General features: G+C 37.7%; 1 long non-coding RNA gene across 1 annotated transcript in view; it reads right to left on the minus strand.

The window, feature by feature from the left end:
• Positions 1-1,012: 1,012 nt before the first annotated feature.
• LOC111557617 overlaps positions 1,013-6,534 on the minus strand; it is a 120,091-nt gene continuing 114,569 nt past the window's right edge. Inside the window, exon 11 of the long non-coding RNA XR_006589214.1 lies at positions 1,013-1,212. This is a non-coding gene — a long non-coding RNA (uncharacterized LOC111557617). The remainder of the gene's footprint in view (positions 1,213-6,534) is intronic.

Below are 6,534 nucleotides of genomic sequence, written 5' to 3' on the forward strand. Positions count from 1 at the left end.
TCTCCCTTAGGATAGCATAGAGAGGAATGGGGATACCATTTTCAAAGGTAAAACAGAATTGTGAAACATTAAGTCACGGATTTTAGCATGATCCTGCTGGTGGAACTGTCAGAACTGACTCACCAAATCATTCACTGACTTTTCCCAAGTCACACAGTAATAGATACTAAGCCACCACTAAATGTGAGTTTCTGTCTTTTCTAAGATTTCTCAACTGCAAAAGAAAATGTACAGAGGCACAGAGATAGGACCTTAGCTCAAGAATGTTAGCTGGTTTTGGTTGGTGGACCTTGGAATTGTAACACTAAAATGGAAAAAAAATATACCATTCGTTTAAGTTATGAATAAAATTAATCTTTATCTCTAAACTCATCCCGGGAGAATAGCGATGAGTCCAATATAAATGAGTTCACAGTGCTTTTTTTTTTTTTTTTTGTTAATCCTTAGGTCATACCAGAATACACAGTTTCAGAAAATCTACTGAAATGGGAAATGGTACCACCTTGTTCTTTTTCCTAATGATCTCAACTGCTGATGACCAACTCAGTAGTGGGGACCTGTCTTAAGGCCCCGAGACCACGGCAACTGGTGCTGACTTCTTCCGTGTCTTATGAAGTCAACCCCTTCTGTGGCCATTCAAACACAAGGCTACTTGAGAAGATTCAAGTTGACTATATGCTTTAGAGAGTCAAAGCCCTTGTTTCTCTCATGACTAAGAATTTTGCAATTACTCCTTTAGATCAGACCAATTATCTTGTGCATATGATGTGTGTGTGTGTGTGTGTGTGTGTGTGTGTGTGTGTAAGTAAATTTATTTAAAATTCAGTATTAAAAAGTTTGGGGCACCTGGGTGGCTCAGTCAGTTAAGCACCTGACTCTTGGTTTTGATTCAGGTCATGATCTCAGGGTTCCTGAGTTCAAGCCCTGCATCAGGATCTGTGCTGACAATGTGGAGCCTGCTTGGGATTCTCTCTCTCTCTCTCTGCCCTTACCCTGCTCGCTCGCTCTCTCTCTCTCTCTCTCTCTCTCTCTTTCTTTCTCTCAAAATAAATACATAAACTTAAAAAATATTAAAAAATTTAAATTGATAAGTTTTGTCTGTTTATGAACATCAGATAAAGAATGAAGAAAATGTAAATAAACCACTCCAACTTACCTTTCCCTTTTCCTGGTGAGATGGGACAAAATGAGTCAAAAACCTGACCTGGCAGTCTGAAGAAGAGAATAGCCAATAAGCAACATATATGTAAAAAAGGTGCTCAATTTCATCAGTCACTGGAGAAAGGTAAATTAAAACTCTAAGGTAACGCTACTTCACAACATCAGAATCGCTAAAATGAAAAAAGGCAATACTGAATATTGACAAGGCTAAAGAATGACCGATTTCTCCTGTGCTGCCTCGGAGCGTAACTTGGCACAACTCTGGAAAATTATGTGGCAGGACTGACTTAGCTTGAATGTATTCACAGCCCATGAAACTAGAAGAGGTATCAGAAGATACATATAAAGTACTTACAGCCACATGGTTTGGAACAGCCCCAAATCAGAAACATTTCCCCGCGTCGGGCTCTGGGCTGATGGCTCAGAGCCTGGAGCCTGTTTCCGATTCTGTGTCTCCCTCTCTCTCTGCCCCTCCCCCGTTCATGCTCTGTCTCTCTCTGTCCCAAAAATAAATGAACGTTGAAAAAAAAAATTTAAGATATAATTGTATTCTCTAGATTATGTAACTGGAAAGCCACAATATTTCCTACTTTTCTTGGGTGGATTTACTTTACCACTCATCTTCAGTATTTTTCAAACTTCTTTTAAAATTTATTTTTGAGAGACAGAGAGAGAGGAAGAGAGAGCCCATGCACACACATGAGCAGGAGAAGGGCAGAGAGGGTGGGAGACACAGGATCTGAAATGGGCTCTGCACCGACAGCAGAGAGCCCCATAAGGGGCTCGAGCTCACAAACCCTAAGATCATGACCTGAGCAGAAGTCTGATGATGAACCGACTGAGCCACCCAGGCGCCCCCTTTTTTTATTTTCAAACTTTTTAAATTAATTTTTTAATGTTTATTTATTATTGAGAGAGAGAGACAGAGAGACAGAGTGTGTGTGTGGGTGGGGGGAGAGGCAGAGAGTGAGGGAGACACAGAATCTGAAGCAGGCTCCAGGCTCTGAGCTGTCAACACAGAGCCCAACATGGGGCTTGAACTCATGAACCCCAAGATCATGAACTGAGCCAAATTCCAATGCCAACCAACTGAGCTACCCAGGCACCCCTATTTTCAAACTTTTTAAAACGTAACACTTAGTTGGAATAAATTTATATATTTATACCATGTACTCATAAATATATATACATATAGCAACATAAGCCAATATTTCATAAAATATTTACTTCATAATATGTGAAACACTTGGGAGGGTTTCCATGATCTTCCTTTTCATTCTATTCTCTTTTCTAATTTTTAAAAATGTTGGTCAGTACATAGTACATTGACTTCATACTCTACTAAAGATTGAAACACAGTGCTACATATGTGTCTGGATTTTCAAAACCCACAATGTTATCTTGCTGGGACCTGACTTCATGAGAAACTTCTATTTTCTTTCCAAAGTCCATGGGGATAAGGAAATTCCAATCTCAGGAATTCCAAACCTGGTTTACTTTTTAGGGGGGACAGGGTGATTCTTTGCATTTTTTTTCTTATTGAATCCATATCAAGAAAGCAAGATAACTTGTCAAAATGTTAACCCATCAATAGTGAAAATATTAAACTTGCGTAGCGTAGAGGAAGAAAGTTCAAGAAACAAACCACAAAATCATTAGGTATCAGGTGAAGTCAATATTTTCTTAGTAGACATGTCACAAAAATGCAACTGATGCATTTTTGGAAAGAAGTGCAACATCTTACAAGACTCTGTCTCCTCACTCTAAGATGTTAGAGGTGATGGGAATACAGGCTACATAGAAGAGTTGACTGATTTTATACTCTAGCTTTACAAAAATAGGCCCTGTACAAAAAGTAGAACTGAAAGCGTAATAAGAAATTATTTGGTTATTATTTTGCCTGTGTTATCACAGAGGACTCTTTCTGATTTAAAAATACAGGAGACACTGTCGGGGCTCCTGGGTGGCTCAGTGGGTTAAGTGTCCGACTTCAGCTCAGGTCATGATCTGACAATTCATGAGTTCGAGCCCCACATTGAGCCCTGCACGGACAGCTCAGAGCCTGCAGCCTGCTTTGGATTCTATGCCTCCCTCTCTCTTTGCCCCCCGGCTCATGCTCTGTCTCTGTCTCTCAAAATCATCATCCCAGTAAGTTAGTGTGTGTGTGTGTGTGTGTGTGTGTGTGTGTGCATGCACATGATAATTATTTGACTATTGACATATCTGGAGGTAAAGGGAAAACCATTTGGATCACTATTTCTCAAAATGCTTTAACCTGTGAACACATTTTCAATACTGACTAAAGCGATGTTTCCCATGGGTTGTGGATAGTGGATGTGAGGAAGGTGAGTGGAGATTGGGGGATCTTAGTGAAATGCTGTTCCTTTTTTTAAATTTTTTTAAATATTTATTTTTGAGAGAGAGACAGAGAGAGAGAGAACGTGAGCATGGAAGGGGCAGAGAGAGAGGGAGACACAGAATCTGAAGCAGGCTCCAGGCTCTGGGCTGTCAGCACAGAGCCTGATATGGGGCTCGAACCCACAAGCTGAGTTCATGAGCTGAGCTGAAGTTGGACGTTTAGCCAGCTGAGCCACCCAGGCGCCCCTGAAATGCTGTTCTTGATGATTCTGAATATATCTCTTTCTCTATACGAAACAAAATGCTGAAGACAGAGCCTAACAGAAAGGGGTGGCAGGAAACCCCTTACTAAATCAGGTCTTTTGCTGGAGTCTTAGGTGCATACTTCTGCTCTGTTACGTTGTGTCAATGCTTTGCTTCCTTTTGGCTATCAGGTCCACACTAAAGGAGCAGAAATAATGATGCTGCGAAAATGTAACACACAGCGGTTGCTTTTAACTATCGTTTCTCTCTCTCTCTTCTCTCTCTCTCTCTCTCTCTCTCTCCCTCTCTCTCTTTTTTTTCCTCTTCCTTTATTTTCTGTTCTCTCTCTGTAAAGTAACTGGAGCTGATGACTCATCATCTTCCTGAAGCACCAAGAGGGGTGAGTCATGTCTCAGGGGCTGCCGTCCTGGGGTTTCAAGAACAGGAAATACTTAACCCCTGATTATCCCTTAGCTGTTAAATGGTAACATATGTTATGCTTTATTTTATTTCCACAAATCTGCTTGATTTGCGTGGGGGGAAACGTTTCCAACCCATCATTCGCATCAGTGTTCTTATATGACTAGTGACTTTCTTTACTTTTCATATTTGGGAGTTTCACTTGCTTTTAGAGTTCCGGCTAAAAAAAAAATTGTTCTTGTAACTTTTTTTTCTTAATTCTTCCACAAGAATTTGGAAAGAATATTGTTGCTATTATAGATTTGCCAGTGCCTTACAAATCCAAGTATATAAAGTAATTCCTCTGGATTTATGCTACTGGTTACCACAAAAAACAAAAGAAAATAAACCTATATGTTTCTTTTACGGTTATATGTTATAAAAGGCACACGGGCTTTTTTCTTCATTTCACAAGGGTGTCACTGTGCAGAAATGTTCCATCATTTCCATTACCAAAGTTAGTAATACAAACACAAATATAAAACCAAATTTTGTTAATTATCTTTTCTCTTCACACCTGACAAAATAAATGTAATATTAGAAAGCTGGTCTGTATCTGTCAAAATGTAATGCAGTAATAGTAAACAATTAATTAGCAGCTAATTAGTTTGCTCAACACGTACTTACAGTACGTGCCAAATATATAGATTGGCATTTTCTCAAATATTTAGATTAGCTGATCATCCTACATCAGAATATGTTGACTTCACTGAAATTAGCATTGAGAATTCAGAATGTGTTATAAAATCTGACAATCTTAAGAAAGTATTTTCATTGATTTTTGTAAAGCTGGCATATATATGTCATTATATAGTATATGTCATTATATATAATATATTATTATATATAATATATTATTATATATAATAATATATTATTATGACATGTATAATATATATTATATTATATATTATACACATATTATATATAATGATACACATATATACATATACACATATACATATAATATACATATATATGTGTGTGTGTATATATATATGAATATATATATATTTATATAATGTTATGTATAATTACCTGAAATATTTCTGAGGAAAACAGGCAAAAAAACAAACCCTAAAATGCCCCATAAACTGTACCATACACCATGACAGAGTTTACAGCTCTGCATAGTTTAATGGAAATATCACATAGAATTTTGTAAAGTTTTGTGAAGAATAAAACTGAACCACCATTGAGGCTACCAGAACCAGTTTCTGTTCCTTGTGGCAAGCAGGAAATGTCTTGGGGCACCTGTTTTGTACTAGATGCTACTCTAGTAACCCTTTCACTGTATAGTTTGAGTGCCTTCCTTTAGTGTTCAACTATTCTAGAATGTCAAGGATCTATGCATATCTATCTGTACAACTGATTCTCTATAAAAGAAACACCGTAAATAGGCCTTCCTTGAATGCCAATACCTTTTTTTGAATGTCATAATGATCATATTTCTAGCATTAACTTCGTTTGTAATTTGGGGACAATCTGGAGCTTTACTTCTTTTCTATTTCTTACTTATATCCACCAGCCATATATAAACACAAGAAGTCTTTTATTTTAAGGAAAGAAAATTGCTGGTAAAATATAAAAATAAAAATTATTCAGCACTGCATGGTGTTAAAATTTACAATATATGTATGTGTGTATATATATACATATACACACATATATATATATACATATATATATACACACATATATATATATAATTTCTCAATTGTCACAAGAATTCTAGTGGGTAGGCAGCTTGGATAATATTATCCCTAATTTACAAAAGTAGACAAGTTCAGGGGCACCTGGGTGGCCCAGTCAGTTGAGCATCTGACTCTTGATTTCGGTTCAGGTCATGATCTCACAGTTTGCAGGATAGAGCCCCGTGTCGGGCTCTATACTGACAGTGCAGAGGCTGCTTGGGATTCTCTGTCTCCCTCCCTCCCTCCCTCCCTCTCTGCCCCCCCCCCCCCACTTGCATGTGTGTGTGTGCTTGCACACACAGTAAGTAAATAAATAAACTTAAAAAAATAAAGTAGACAAGTTCAGGGAAATTAAATATATCCCCAAGGTCACATAGTAACTAGTGGTGGAGCTAGGATTCAAACTAAAAGGGTTTTCTTAGGTTTATTTTGTTTTGAAGTGTATACATTTTCCTTTCACAGCCTGTTTTAAAAAAGGATGCCAATTATTAGTATCAGGATTGGGGTAGACAGTACTGCATCCTTGGAAATCGACTGCAGTCTACTTTCTCTGGAAAAAGCAGTGCAAGCTAAAGAGGAAAAAAAAAGTCTGTCTTTCCGTGTTTTTTTTTTTTTTTTT

Source organism: Felis catus, chromosome D4, assembly GCF_018350175.1.
Source record: "Felis catus isolate Fca126 chromosome D4, F.catus_Fca126_mat1.0, whole genome shotgun sequence".
NCBI lineage: Eukaryota > Metazoa > Chordata > Mammalia > Carnivora > Felidae > Felis > Felis catus.